We start from the raw sequence: 16,917 nt of genomic DNA on the forward strand, positions 1-16,917 counted from the left end.
TAGTCCAGTTCTGTTTTGGACTCAAACCTGCGAAAATCTCTTACTAAAATAACCATTTTGCAGCCAAGACACAATATACGGGTGGCTGCCCCAAACCTTTCTTTGTGTGACTTTGTGTTGTTTTTCTGACAAGCTGAAAGTGGCATCCTGAAAGTTACTGGAATACACAAGGATGAGAGTGTAAATACAGAGATATGTAATGTTATGAGACAGAGTCTCCAAAAATTATTTTGAGTTCCATAAAAAGCACTGGGAGATAATAACCCGAGACAAGAATCATATTTAGGCTAGCCAGGATCAAAACCAGAACATCAGAAAGGTACATGAATGAACAAAGTTAATTTGCAAATCAAACGTCAAAGTCAAAAAGGACCCAAAATGCAACCTAGTGCCTGACGTATTAACAATCAAACTAATTACTTCTAATTATTTTTGAGTTTTATATAAATGAGGGATAAAATTTACATAAAGTCGACAGCAATAGCAAAAGTACTGTTATGACGTACCGATCGCAGTCACATGATGCCACTCAAGTTACATAAGCAAATGATACAAAAATAAACAAAACATATATCCCTAAATCCCATTATTACATATTTAATGCTACAATAATGTCTTTATGATATTAATGTGCCATTTCAGTTTTTATTTTTGTTAACCCATGCTATTCACAGTTTCTACTTAAGGCTGCTTTGAATCATGTAAAGATATATTATAATCTTTAATTTATGTGGAATTTTTTAAAATGACTTATCAAAGGTCTCTGTGTACTTATTTTTACTGACATGGATGGAGTATTCTGTATATTCTGATTGGACAGAAATATTACGTTTGCATTTACTTATTTGGCTGATGCCTTTATCTAAGGAAACACACAACATTTAAGATACAATTAGTTCAATTTCTTTTATTTCTTTCAGTTTGAGCACAGGCAGTTGAAGTAACTTGCTCACAGTCACAAAGTGCAGTAGCAGGATTTGAACCCACAGGCTTAGGGTTTGAGGTCCAAAATCTTGAGCTGATGACACCTCACATGAATTTTTTGTAATGAGGCATATCAGACTTGCTGATCACAGTCGCTGATCTTGTCACTGCACCCAACTAAACATCACTAGACATGTCTACTTTTGTCGACCGAGTATCGATCGACTTTCCAGAACAGTTGTGCTTTGCCTTTTCTGTGAAAACCAATAATGTTCTAGGGTCAGTACAGCAGAAATCTTTGTTTTTCTTATCTATTTTTACATTTTGTCATGGTACTAAAAACCCTGAGACATCAGACTGATAAGCCTGTTCGTTAGGTCAAAAGCCCCCATGCAGTCTGACGGAGCCGGTGATGTGAAAGGGGTTAATAGCTGTGTTGAGTTAAATTGCAGTCTCTTCACTTTTTTATTTTTTCTGCTCTATTTTAGTATGTAAAACAAGATATGTCAGAATGATGAGCCTCTCTTCTGATTGCAAGGTTCAAAATACAGTCTGTGTGTTCCTTATTCCTCTTCGCTGCATTCTATGTTTTGCATTTTTAGATGAGCATTCATTGGTTGTCACCTCTCCTTACACAGCCTGCCCCTCTGAGCAAAGACTAAATCAAAATTTTAACATAGCCAGTTTCACACTAGCTGGTCTCAGTCGTTAGGTATGCCACATTAGTTGATTAGCTTCACAGGAGGATTCCAGTGACTGCCTCTGACTGGTTAAAATTATGTAAATGAAGGGTATGACTGAAAATCAGTGGGAAAGTTGCCTAATGTGACCTAGACTTTAACCACTAAGCCACACACTGCCTGCCCTTAGAACATTAGGACTGCCAAGATGCAAGATCCAGTGTTGTCACCCTTCTTCATTTCACTAGAGAGGTATTGACTTACAAGAAGCATGCAGAAAATGTAAAAATTATGCTTATTTCAGGTCATTGAATCACAAAGTAATAAAGCTAATCTAAGGATGACAGTCCAGTAACTTGCATATTTAAAAACAAGCCAGTAGAATACAAAATAAAAAAGAGATTTCATTTTTATTGTGTCTTGTACTGTACATGCCAGTTAAACACCAATCCCAAAAAATAAAACAACTAATAATTCACAGTTTTTTTATATAGTTAGATGAATGGCTTTGTATCCTAACTCCTGAGCTCTAGTATCAGGACACATTTTTCTGTAATGTAATTCCACTGTTAAGTGACTTATCATAACTCTGTGGTAAGCATGAAAGCTAATCTCAGCTGAACACATATTTTTTTTATTTTATTTTAAATTGAATGGGAAATGGCCTGAAAGTCTATCAGATTTTTTTTTGTTGCTGACTGTGCCACCTTTGGGGATATTATGTTGCCGTTAGAGTTGATATTGAGAGGAATTTTCCTAAAGCAGACACAAACAGCAAATGAAAAGAATCGTGATAATCAGTCAATTGATTGACAAATTTTATTTAGTATAGCAGCAAAATGAATACTAGTAATGAACTATTAAATTATGTATTGCATTGCATATAAATTAACTATGTAATAGATGAATAAAAAACACAAATATAGCACTAATACTATGTGCAATTTTTTTGGTTAATTTTAAACTTTCACTGTTTCAACAAAAACAGCAATTAACACAATAAACCCACGCAGATTATTACAATTTTAACACCTAAAAGGAGTAATTGTATGAAATCATAATTTTCAGAAATTATACTAGTCATGTCATCACAGAGACATGACATCACATTTTGTTTTAATAAACCTTTTATAACAAAAACGTGGGGGCTGACATTAACTTTACTGTTAACTGCTAGTTGCTTAGCTGTCCTGCCTAAACAAAAATATTACCAAACAAATGATTATTCTAAGTCACAAAGTTTCATCAATGTTAGCTCACTTTTGACTTTCATTTACAAATTTTAAAGAAAACCTGCAGGCCTATTCTGAGGTTAGCAAGTCTAATATCACTGCTGACACACTTAAAATTGTCAGTCACGTCACTTGGTTGTGTATCAGCCATTGAATTTTTCACTTGTGGGATACTGAGCATTGTTATATGGATATTGTTTGTAATAATTATATTTTTGGTTTGAGCCATGCAATGGATCTTGTCCACTTGCATAATGCAGTGGCAGTAGTAGTGGTGGTGAGTAAGCATTGTAAGACGAACTAGAAGACACTAAAGATCTGACTAATGTAGGGCTATGACTTTGGAAAGACATACATTTGTGTTCTCAATTCAGCTACAGAATCAGTGTTTACTTTTTCCATTTATGGAGCTAAGCTCTGAGAAACTGAGAATTTTCCTCTTTAAATTTTTTTCACATATTTAGAGAGTTGAGCATCATCTATATGATGTTTCCACTTTTTTGACCATTTGTTCTTTGCGCCTTTGCCTGCTGAAATTGTTGACATAGAAGGTTTTTTCCTGAATCAGGTTCAAGGATTTCTAAAACACAACCATCATGGCTACTGATTTCTTCCACATCACTCTCTTCTACAGCTTGAAGACACTGGGAAGACTCTTCCTTATAAAATCGCTCTCAGTGCTGTAAAATGAATTTTAATAAATGAAACCTAAATTGTAGTCTGCAACCTTAAACAATATTTTAAGCCTCACCTAATCCATGCCTCAGATGATCTAACAGACTTGACCTAAACATAATCATTAGGTTTTTGCTACACAACAGGTATTACATATACATGTCAGGTGGTGTTTTTTTCTGCATATTTAATCACATATGTCCATTACTGGTCATAGAAACTGAAGTTTCCTGAAGTGACAGTAAAAACTATGAAATGTGCTAACTGACCCACGTTTGAATGTGTTCTGACAGCATAGCTCCCTCCTGAAATTATCCTTGACTGTTTTGCCACAAGTATTCAGGTCAAGAAATTAAGGAAAAAGTTATTTTTCGGTATCTAAAAAAACTTCATTTTCCACCTTACATTACATATTCCAGGTTGGCATATCAACAATATGCATGTTTATCAGTCACACCATGTCCAGCTTATGGAGCTCATAAATGCCTGTTTTAAGTAAGAAACACTTGAAACAAGTAGTAAAAGGCTTTGGGAGAAAGACCAAATTTTCAAATTGTTTGGGCGCTACAGGGAAATCTCCATCCATCCATTATCCAACCCGCTATATCCTAACGACAGGGTCACGGGGACAGGGAAATATGTGAAAGGAAATAAAGGTGATTGAGCAGTAATGTAGTTATTTAGAGGTAATATATTTATTTTGGGCGGCACAGTGGCGCAGCGGGTTTGCTTCCCGGGTCCTCCCTGCGTGGAGTTTTCATGTTCTCCCTGTGTCTGTGTGGGTTTCCTCTGGGTGCTCTGGTTTCCTCCCACAGTCCAAAGATATGCAGGTTAGGTGAATTGGCGATCCTAAATTGTCCCTAGTATGTGCTTGGTGTGTGTGTGCCCTGCGGTGGACTGGCGCCCTGCCCGGGGTTTGTTCCTGCCTTGCGCCCTGTGTTGGCTGGAATTGGCTCCAGCAGACCCCCATAACCCTGTGTTAGGATATCACGGGCTGGAGGATGGATGGATATTTATTTTAGTATGCTTTCCATATTAAATATAGCATTTATCTTAGGGGTAGCATGAAGAGACTACTGCAGTGGCTGCACTTAAGAGCTGAACTTAAGAAATATTGAAAAAAAGACAAAGAATGTAGCAGAATGAGACTTTTATTTAGGTGTATAAGAAGTGTGTAAGCTAATGAGCCAATCAAAGTAAATGTCAGATGGTATGTAAGGATTAATTCAGCACTGTTATGTAAATAAAATTGTTTATAAATATGGGACTGTAACTTTGCTCTATGACCATTCTATGGCACCACCTCTCAGGAAACGTTCTCTTTGCAGACTGCTATGACAGGGTGCTCCCTCTTCATGAAGTGAAATTAAAAACACAAGACAAGTTTCCTGCTGTCTGTTTTCTGACTTATAAATAAATTTCTTCCACAAAAAAACACATCCAAGTTATTATGCCCACCTGGAAGTGTCAGTTTCTACTTTAATCACAAAAAGTACTTTTCAGATGTTCTTCTGGCTGTGGTAGATGCTAACTACAAATTAATCTAAATTGATCTTGGGAGCTATGGAAGTGCGTCAGATTCTGGTATTTTCCAGAACTCTATTTTTGGCTATTGACTAAGGGAAGACTGACTAAATCTTCCAGAAGATCAACAGAAAGTCACTTAATGCATCCACACTCACAAAGGTGGCTCACAACTACCAAGGGGGTCTTTAACTATAGGCTCTGCAGGGAAAGGTGGCTGATGGAATGTGCTTTTGGCATTTTACCCAATAAATGGCAAGTGCTAGACATGCCAATGCACCTTAATTTGCCAAATGTATGTCATGTGGAGAAAGCAGCCTGCACTCTGAACAATTTTATCAGGGAATATGGTACAGTAAACTTTGAGGGCACCCTGGCACGTGATTCAGAGCCTATGGAATGCTCCACAGTGTGTGGCTCCCAGACAGCCCGTTTGAGACCAGTTTGCAGAGTACCTTGTAAAAGCTGAAGTGAAGCCCAGATGGTGATATGAAATGATTTAAATGTTTGAATGTCCTTAAATTTCATTTTTGTAAATATTTTGACAAAATGTTAATCTGATTTTTTGTCAGCTTTGTGTTTTTTATTTATTGTCTTTTACTTATTTGGTTTAAACTCTGGTTGATTTTTTTTGAGTGGTGAAATGTTAGAACTTTTGTCAGGTTTATATTGCTGTCTGCCTCCCTGGAGAGTTGCAAAGGTCACTCACTTTGTTTGACTGGTGACCACTGTCATTAAAAAGCATCATACAAGGGATAATTAAATAGAACAGATGCAGACAGCAATGGAATTATGAATGACATCCTAAACTATACTTTAAAGATGTGATGGGTACAGAAAGTGAGTGGAAATCTACCCAACAGGGACACAGACAACGGTTAAAACCTAGCAGAGTTTAAAAATCGTCATGTCTTTATCTAAAACTAGAGAAAAGAAATGTTTTGGACAGACTTTTGTGAAAGATGTGAGCAATTGGGTCATCCTCCTGGCTCTATTTCCACATGAAGGTATTTCACCCAAAAAAAATCCTCAAAATCCCCCATGGCCCTGATTGACCCCTAAAAATGGAGGGATTCCTCCAGACCTGGCAACCCTGATAGGCAGGAATGTGAGAAATACTGACGAGGGTATGCATTAGTGACATAAAAAGGCCCATAAGCACTTAACAATGTCACAGATTTAGCAGAAGAAGGGATATGACGTCCAGGCTAAGAAGCGTCCTTATAAAGTTGCTGATTTAATATATACAAGGGACAGTATCAAGAAGGAGGTTCACAGGGCTCTGCTTGATGATTGCCTATTTCCTTACATCACTGACAGCATTCCATTGTGGATAAGGAAGCTGTAACACTCTAGAAAACAGTCTGGAAGAGGCAGAACCCTTAGAACCTGGAACAACCCATCAACAGAAGAATTCAGGAATCATATCTGCTAAGACAGTCAACTCTCCGATGAAGGTATCATTAAGAATGACATGAATTGATAGATTTCTCCAGCCAGTCTCTATCTGATGATGATGCTCTGGATTTGCCATGTACCAGAGGAGGGAGGGCTTCAAGGAAACCTGTCTGCTTCCAGCTATGTCAGGAAAATGATTGTGTCATGCACATTAAAGGATCGCTTTCAGGGTGCACCAGAGGTATGAAATACCCTGCCAGAGAGGGGGAGCTGTCAATAACAAGAGAAGCCCAATGAGGACAACTGACCCTGTCCCTTCTGGTCGGATCCCTATAAGACCTGGATATCCCCAGAAGGAGGTGTCCCATTTGGACCCAAGTTTGCCCAAGAGTGGAGCTACAAAGTCAAGATCCATGCTAGGAAGCCCCTAAACTGTTGAAGCTAAGAAGGCTGTGTTCTTTTTGTTTAATATTGTTGTCTGCTTTGCAGCTTCAAGCACTTGTTTTCTTCAGTCCTGATTAATGAAGGATTAAAAGGGGCAACCCAGCTGGCACAACAACATTTCTTTGGACTCCTGCACTTTGCCTAGTTTGTCAAATCCTAATTTCTGGTGATTCATGCTGATGGGGGACCAAGATATTGTGAAAACCTCATGGGTGTGTGGATAGATCATGGTTTAGAGATATATGGTACACAATGTCTCAATACCAAATGATATCCAGGACAGCACTTACAAACAGCTGCACTTCTTTTATTACAACAGTGTAACCATCTTTGAACAGGATTTTCCAACAGACAATTGCTCCTGTTATCGCATATGGAGGAACATGCGAGAAAAAGTTGCAGTTACAAGATGAAACTTTGCCAAAAGAGTTGTAAACAAAAGTTGAAATCAAAGAACAAAGGAAGGATAATATTAAACCAGAATATTAAGCATGAAAGCATACACCAACAAAGAAAGATTTTTTTTATCCAGTCTCACAATACAGGAAATGCATTGAGCTTCTCTTTATTTCGTCCAGAGCAATGCCATAGCAACTATTACAACAATACTGCACAAAATGTTGTCATTGAAAGATATAAAATATTTTTAGGACCCTTTTAAAGAAAAGAATTATGAAAAATTAAAACAGAAATTATTCTAATGGATAACAAAACCCCAAACAGAAATAAGAAATATCAAAAAGCAAATAAAATTTTAATTTGAAAGCAAATCATAACAGGTTCATAAAACTAGAAAAGTCTTGGCATTCAATTTAGATGATTTATTTTCATGATACTTTACAGTTCAATGAAAAGTATTTTTGTTAGTAATATGGCATATTGGAGTACCAAGTTCAACGATGTGGCTCAGGTTGCTGGAAGGATCCAGTGATCCACAGCCCATGATCTTTTGCAAAGTCAAGGAACATGAAGCCACTTTCACCATGGTCACCAGACTCATGAGGACCAAGACAATCCTCATAGCCAGCCCCTGTCAGTGCCAGCAGTTGTACTGAAGTCACCCATGACCAGAAAAGTGTCACCTCGCAGGCACCCATCAACCATTGAGTGAAGTTGCGAATAAAATGTGTCCTTCCTCCTGAGACAACAGTAAAAATATCACAAAAAATCTTTCATCTCTTTGAACGATGCCTATGTGCATTGGTGAATGTTTCAAAACATACCACATGAAGTATATATACTAAATCTGGATCAGTAAATTGGTTGACACTGTGACTAGACATATCTTTCCTACTTTGATTATGTTAATGTTTTAGTATTTACATGTTTTTGTTACACATAATAACAGTTTTTTGTTGGGGAAAGCAAAATGCTAATGAGGCTACAACATACTGTCATAATTTGGTATGATTATGGGTCCTTAAAGGCCACCAGTGTTTATTTCCATCATTAGATCTACTTCTAGCATTGCCAGTTGCATGGCCTGTGAAGTCAGGACCCATGCATAAATGACACAACAGGATAAAAAGATTGCTATGAGTGCAAATCCTTACCTGATCTGTGGATACCAAATATCTGAATTATTCAAAGTTTACCTTTCTGCTCTTTTCTCACAGGTACTTTTGGTTTTGACCCTCTTGTTCTCTTTACTGTGATTATTGTGTCTCGTATTGGGATTCAGTTTTTCATTTTGCTTTATATGTTTTTTTTTGTTTTGTATTTTACTCATATACTTGCTACTTCAAACTTAGTCATTTGAAAATGATGATGGCTTCTAATGTAAAATACTGAGAAAGTAATTTATTTAAATAATTCTTTAAGCTGCCTTCGGCTAATTCAGAATGCTGCACAAGAATTATCATTAGAACTAGGAAGTATGACCATACAGCACTGGCTTCCAGTTAACCTTATAAATCCCATAAAGTTAATGCATATTCTTGTACAAATTGCTAATAACGAAAAATGAAATAAGGAGAGTTAAACAGCAGCTCTAATCAGGGTATACTAGACTAAAAAACTAAAAAAAAAAAAGTCTTATGTTTTTACTTTTACTTTGTGCTTTTCCTTTTAAGGCCACCATAAATTGGCTTCTCTAACACAAGTATGCCAATCATTTCATACCTTTGCGGCACTTTAGCTAAAATGTGAACCTTCAATTGTTGTTTTAAATAATCCTTTGAATCATTTTAGATCAGCATTCTCAAGTTTCTATGTAATAATAATTTCAGGTGCTTAAGTAGGGCCTAGGCCATTTAAGGTTTTGCACGTAAGAGGGAGTATATCAGCCCTTAGCTTGATATGGTCTAAAGGATCATTACTGTCATGTATACAAAGTGCAATGAAATTCATATCTGCCTGTAGAGGCTCTATAAGATACTAACCCTTCTTTACTTTGTTTCTCTTCTCAGTATTTTCTTCTTGTATCTTACTGTAGCACTTGGGTCTAAAGCTCTATTTCTAAGCTGTTCTCTTGCCCATAGAAAAAACAGCATAAATACCATTAGTCTTAGATTTGTAGGATGAAAAGATTTTATCTTCTTATTAGAATTCCCAAAACAAATATATGTAATTTTATATGATGTCCAGTAGAGGCCTGCAGTGGGCTGGCACCCTTCCCAGAGTTTGTTTCCTGCCTTGCACCCTATGTTGGCTGGGATTGGCTCCAGCAGACCCCCGTGACCCTGTAGTTAGGATATAGCGGGTTGGATAATGGATGGATGGATGTCCAGTAGAGGCAGTAGGGCAGCAGGCTGGCCTAAATCTCCAGATCTATGATTATGTCTGACTTTTTTATGAATGTGTGTTAGAACATGACAAGATAGGAACACTGCAACTATTATCATGCAGCAAATATCCGAAGGCCGAGAGAGGATTGATCAAAGGCAGTTAACAGCACGGTTCAAAGTATGGTGTTATCAATTCACTCTCTACAAGAGGCTGATGTGGCCCCTGAAGATATGTGAAACTGTGGCAACAATAGAAATGAGGATGGAATGCAAGGCAATAATTACATCAGGAATTGGCCTGGACTATCACAATGCTTTTCCAGTGTGTGAATTTTTGTAAAAATATGCTTCAACTGCCACTAAAGTCAATCAGTCTGGGCTACATACAGGAGATTGCAAGAATGGTGATGGAGCTGAGATAGTTGCTTGGTCAATCATACATAGCACAAAGGCCCAGGTTAGAATAGGTTGCACATAGAAGGCTGGAACAGCTGTCAACCAAACAGATTGAGGCCGTGTAGCGTCTCTCCTGGCCCAACAGGTCCTGAGGTCGTGGATCAAGTTGGAGAATTGACATTGGCATGGAGCTTCCATCACCGATGCAAGATGGTGAACTTGTTAGGCTGGAGGCTCGGGAATCACCTGGTGATTCCTAATTTGACCCTAACCACTGGTGGGGATTGTGGATTGTCATCATCTGATAGTAATGGAGGTGTGTCACAGTGAAATTGATTATCAGGACCTCTTGCTCAATCGCCATGTACCGTTTCTCCTAGTCCAACAGATTCCAGCTGAGATACATGACATGGTGTTCAATTCCATCAATGACTTGGCCAGGGTCCACTGGTGGTAATTAATAAAGGAGCTGTCATGAGAGCTGCTTTCCAATCACAGAATGTGGCTTCTGCTTTGAGTCCCCATGTCACCATGTCTTGCACCCTCTTCTGCATGAGATCCTTTAAAGGCACCACCCATTTGGAGAGGCAGTGCACAAACCTCTGATAATATCCCACTAATCCCAGGAAAGCTTGGTTCTGCCTTTTGGTGTGCATCTGCGGCCTGTTGTGAATAGCAGCAACTTTAGACCATTGCGGTTTGTCCTTTCCGCTGCCCACTACATAGCCCAGGTATTTAGCCTTGGTCAGTCCGAAACAGCATTTTTGAGGATTGATCTGGAGGCTGGCTTCCTGGATGGCATGAAGGACAGCTGAGAGATGTTGCAAGTGATCTTCCCAACTGCCGGAATAGACAATAATATTATCAATTTAGGCAGCACTAATAGTGTGGTCAGCCAGACCAGTGGTTAGCATTCCTATCTGATCCTCTCTCCTCTTGTTCCTCTGCAGTTCAGCCAAAGACCCTGCCTCCCGATGACATCACCACTGGTCCACCTGCTACTAATGTCAATTCTGGCAACCTCTGATGATGTAATTTCAAGTACCCAGAATCCATCTTACAACCCCATCAGTTCCTGTTCTAGCCGCCCTGACTCCACCTCTTCCTTTTTCCACCATATTTAAGACCAGTATACAACCTGTTAGTCAGTTCTGTTGTGAACTCCGCTTATGTTCACCATGTTTCTTTTAAGTTTGCTGATTTTTCAGTATACAGGATGGCCATCCCCAAACCTTTTTCAGTCTACTGATTATTTTTTTACTACACAATATGAGGGCACAGCAATCTGTCCACCAGATGTTGGAAAGTCGCTGGGGTCTGGTGTATCCCTTCTCCTTCACGGACTCTGTTAAGGGGATCTGCCAGTATCCTTTTGTCATGTCAAGAGTAGACAGGTACCAGGCATGGCCCAGGCATTCCAGGAGGTCGTCCACCCCCGGCATTGAATAGGCCAATGTGATTAACCCAGCAGAAGTTATTGCAGAAGTGCCAACTCCTGCTGGGCTTGGGGATTAGTACAATGGGGCTAGACCAGGGGCTGTGACTCTGCTCAGTCAGTCCTGGGTCCAGCATAAGTCTTATTTCCAGCTCTACAGACATTCCCTTACAATGACCCCCACTCAGTCGCAATGTCATGAACAATCAGAGTCATTCACCCCGGCCTAGGATCAATCACCCCTCACATCCTCGCTATGGTATTGGCTAGCTCCTGCCTCCGTCAGGGGCTGAGGTTTTCCCCATAATGAAGCTGTTTGCATCCTCATATACGACTACTGCAGGAGAAGCCCATGTACCTGGGTCAGCCTGATCATGCCTGGACTTGAAGAGGTTTACATGAAAACACTTGATGGGACTCCGATTAGGCTTACATAATAAATAATCCACCAGCCCCTTACGTTGCTTGACCTTTTAGGGCACCTGCCAGTGAACCAGGAGCTTGGAGATGAGATGCAGGGACTAGACAATTACTCAATTCCCCGGACGGAATTCTTGCAGACTTCCAAGTGATCGCGAACTAAGGGGAGTAGTTTTGAAAAGTGGTTATGTAAGGCTGCGGTGTAGTCAAGAATGTTGAGAGAAGGGGTGCTGCTTCCTCCTCCCAGCCTTCCTGTATCAGATCCAACAGCCCCATATACCAGTACACAGATGTTTTGAGATGGGTGAAGCTCAGCGGCTTGGCAATCTCTTTATAGATCCACAAAGTGAAGGGTGTCTCCTGGTCTGTCAGGACCTCCTTGAGGATTCCAGTGCATGCAAAGACCCCAACAAGTACCCGGGAAATGGTTTTGTAGTTTTCCAGTCGTATAGTGGGTGGCATAGTCTACAAGCACAAGACTATATTTATGTCCATGTGACACTGGGAAGAGACTGGGTGCAAAGAAAGTCAGACCACCACCACATGAAGCTTTTGAAGGTTTCCTTGGTTGTACACCCAGTAGACAGCGGTGGAGTAGTGTTGGGTTTCTCTGTGTATACAGGTAAGAAGGATTGGCCTGCTTTCCATCATATTGTTGCAGCGGGACAAAGCAGTGGACAACAATGGTGGTGTTGCTGCCAGAGTCATACAAAGCCAGGACAGGGTGTAGGTTGACTAGGGAAACACCTGAAAAAGGAAACAGGAGAGGGTAAGTAGGGCCATGTATGTATACCTTTCTTAGAGAACCCAGCCACAGTTCATCAATTCCTCTGTATTCAGGCAATTGTATATTATGTGTCCCAGCTCCCCACAGCAGTAGCAGCTGATTTGCACCAGGGAATGTTCCCTTTTCAAGCGCTCTGAGGTGCTTTTTGTGTTTGGGCTTCTCACTCAGCATGTCAGTGAGCTGTCGATCCACTATGTCCACCAGTTCCTCTATGGTTCATCCATGGTTGCCCAGGATTGTCTTTGGATGGGGTACACCAAGTGCTTTGGGATAGTGCAGACAAGGTAATGAGCTGCGACCATTTCCATTACTTGGTCTAGTGTGATTTCGCTGGGGCAAAGCCAGCAGGCCAGCTTGACCCAGAAACTGAACACCTGGGCTGGCTCCGGATGTTCACAGTCGAACAACCAGTCCTGACAGCACTGGGAGTGACAAACTGGGATAAGCCCATAGCAGGTCAGAATCTCTCCTTTTAAAGTCAGCAGTAATGTGCTCCATATGTCCTCCATATCATAGTAGGCATGGTGGTTCAGTAGGCACTATAGGTCTCGACAGAATAAATTGTGCTTCAATGGCATCGCACCAGTGTTCATAGTCAGCCACCTATAACTGCACCTGCGTGACCTGATCCACCAGCTTTTGAACGATCTATGTGAGGTCTACGGGTTCAGTCACCCAAACAAATCCCAAGAAGTACAACAGATGTGTAGGGTGGAGGCAGTAAGTAAGAACCAGGAAAACTAAAGAAAATTTGGGGTGCCAACCAGTCCACCTCGTTTAGTGCAATTGTTGAAAAAATACAAAGGAAATAAGCACATTGGGGTGCAACTGAAAAACAGGCTTAATAAATTATCTTTTAGTCTCAAAGGTGTTTGTAAACAATCAGTTCTCTTGAGTGGGTTTGTGTCAGGAAGCTCAGATATGCGGGATGAAGTTCCATTAACTGAGATGCCATCCTCCATGAGCCGTCAGATTTATACTGTCTCAATCTTAAGGAGCCTGGTATACTTCCGTAGGAGAATGGCTGAGTTGGCCTCAATGGGCAGTTTCTCAGAGCTAGGGAAATGTAGCTTTGGTGGCTCTTCCTGTCCCGGTGGGTTATTGCATACCTTGTTTTAGTATGGAAGGTGATCCTCAGGGGACCATACATAACTCTCTCTCTCTCTCTGTCTATATATATATCTATTATAATAAAAAAATCTTGGGTCGAGACGTGATCATCTTGGAGAGACACTTTGAATTCCTGCGAGACTACTTGCATGTCATGCCCTACCTACAAACAATTTCTCAGAGACACTTTAACATCCCACGAGACAAGGAAGTGACACAAAACGATAGTTGCTGCACAGGCTTTTAAATGATCGACGTGCAGCATGACATGCAGATCACGCAGCTTGCTAGTAGCAAGCCAGAAGCTGATCCATCCTTAGCATGCTATCTGCTGATCCATCCTTAGCATGCGTTCAGCCCCACCCCACCCCCCAACAACACGAGCAGCAGAGACGCGAAGAGGCTAGCATGAAGCATGCCCCTGGGGGGTGGGTGAGCAAAGTGAGTAGGGGGCACAGCCCCCTAGTGTATATATATACTAGGGAGCTCTGCCCCATGCTTGCTTTGCTTGCCAACCCCAGGATTGGTTAACCGGATATACAATTTAAAGAGATTGTTATTTTCATTGGAATTATTACAAATTCATTATTTTCACTTTTACTTTAAAACTTCAGTGAAAACAATATTTGGAATTAACTTTTCTTCAAGATCGCACTGAATTTTGATTCGGTGTTTGGACTTACATCGTGACAACACAACATATAACTGCCTGTGAGTGAGTATCGTTTCTTTCTCTCTAATAAATAAATACACTTTTTTGAATGTTTGTCCCTGTGATTTGTTAATTGTCATGGCAAAAACTATTCTCATGGTAAACTGTAAACGTTTTAATATGAATGGTATATCAGATCACCTTTTCTGTTGTGGCAACTTTTTTTAGCCTTTTGAATTCCACTGCTTTCATAATCTCTAACCTGCTCTGCATGTGTATCGCGCCAACATTTTTGAACATCTTTATGAAGTTCTACTTTGTCTTTTACACTTTGTCTTTTATTTCTGACCCAAATTGGACCTGCAAGGTTTTCATTTCCACTTGGCCCAGGATGATTATTACTTTCCTTATTTTCAGAATTTGCACATAGATTATTATTGCTCTTTTTTGTATTCTTTTCTCTTCAACGGTTTTGGGTCTCTTTTCGACACACCGCTCTTTCTTCTTCGCTTAGTTGTTGACGTGTCATCTAGAACATATAAAATTATTGTCCTGATAAAATTTATAAGAGCTGAGAGCACAGGAAGTGTGTCTGCCAAAAGCATTCACTTGACTAAGAGCTGAGACCACAGGAAGTGTGCCTGACAAAAGCATACACACGACTGAGAGGTTAGATGATTGTGGTCTTATTTGAAAATGGTTTTATTAGGGCATGATTTGAAAGAATCTAATGGCAAAAGTCACTGTCTCGTGGGTCTTCATTCCAAAAAGGAATCAAAGCCAGTATTACTGTCAGAGAAAATGACAGACATTTTACGGAAATACAAACCAGTATTACTGCAAGAGAAAATTAAAGACACACAATACAGTGATGCATATTACAGCCACATACAAGCCAGTATTACTGTAGGAGAAAATATTACAGACGTATCTAATAACAACATGCCACCAAAAAGAAGGACATGTCAAGTTGGACAAAAGACATAAACAATCAAATCCTATATAAGCAACATCTCCTGGAAGAACGGTCAGCTCAACAAGTAAACATCAACAAAAGACAGGCTGAAAGACAAATAAAAATATAAGCAAATAGATTGATTGAAGAAAAAGAAAATGACCATCAGAAAAACACTAAAAGAGAAAGACTCAGAAGAGCAAACCTTAGAAAAAGTTGGCATTTACTTGCCCGAACCAGTCTTCAGCCACGGTCAGTTATATGTTGCAGTATCAAGTGTTAGAAGTTTTCCAGATGTTGTTGTCAAGGTTGTAGAGATTCCTGAACAAGGCAAACTTTTGCCAAACTCAGACAGAATATTTACAAGAAATGTTGTCTATAATGAAATTGTATAGAAAAATTTAATGAGGTAAAAAAATAGAAAATTTTACCTAAATATCTTCTTCAGATATTGTGTCTTACAGATTGTTACAAAGTTTTACACTAAGGCAATATTAATTATACTTACTGTATTGTCATATACGTTTCTATTTTATTTTTATTATCATTTTACTTTAGGCTTCTTGCAAAAATATTTTTGACAAAAAAAAAATTAAGAAACAGAATGAGGTCAAGGTCCCTTGGCATTTAATATAGACTGTTCCTACTAATGTTTAGGCATTACGGTTCTAGCGCCCGTTATTGTAACGGGCTTAATGTCTAGTATATATATGCTATCCATGTGCGCCCAACTACGTTGCGTGTGTTAAAGTTGTCTGTGAAGGGCTCCCTGTTTAAAAGCGGCTGCCAGTCGTGAACTGGGCCCTTCGTCACTCAGCATTATGATTTTTTATAAGAGAAACAAAATTGCAAAAGAAAATCCTTGGACACTGATTTGATAGGAACAGCCTACTCAGAATCACTTTCCGAATTGTAATTATGTGGTGGTGTAGGAGCATTTCTGCTTCTGTCCATTCACAGTCCGTCTCGTTTTCACGACGCTATTGTTTCCTCTTATGATGTCTTCTCAACCTTTTTCCAATCTCACAGGTTGCTTTGTGGCAATTAAAAGAGTAAGGCAATATACACGGAGCAATGGTTATAAAAGGGGGACAGATAGGTATCCAGGTTCTTTAAAGCATAAATAGGGATCACTTCACTGACATGTGAGCAAGCCACGGTACAACTGTGAGACGCGCAGCACTCGCCAGCTACAACGTAACAATAATAATTTCTGGAATGTGCTGTTACGCTGTCATTCATTTTACCCACTGTCTTTCTTTCATTTATATGTTACGTAGGCATGTACCTTTTATCTTCGGCAATCTCATTCTCTAACCAGGCCTCAGGAGCTAACCAGCGTAACACTGTCCACCACTCCTTTCGTAATTTCGGCACATTGTTGACATCCGTGAGTAACAACAACGTACTAAACTGGAAGGTGGTCTACGCATGCGTGGAATTTGCGGACAAACAAAGATCAAGATCTAAATGAAGATCTCTTTAGTTAATTTAAAGCACAACAATTTGTTTAGTTTGAATGTCTGTGTTTTTTTAGGTGTGACTGGAGTACTACAGTC

The sequence above is a fragment of the Polypterus senegalus genome, chromosome 1 (genome assembly GCF_016835505.1).
Source record: "Polypterus senegalus isolate Bchr_013 chromosome 1, ASM1683550v1, whole genome shotgun sequence".
In the NCBI taxonomy this organism is placed as follows: domain Eukaryota; kingdom Metazoa; phylum Chordata; class Cladistia; order Polypteriformes; family Polypteridae; genus Polypterus; species Polypterus senegalus.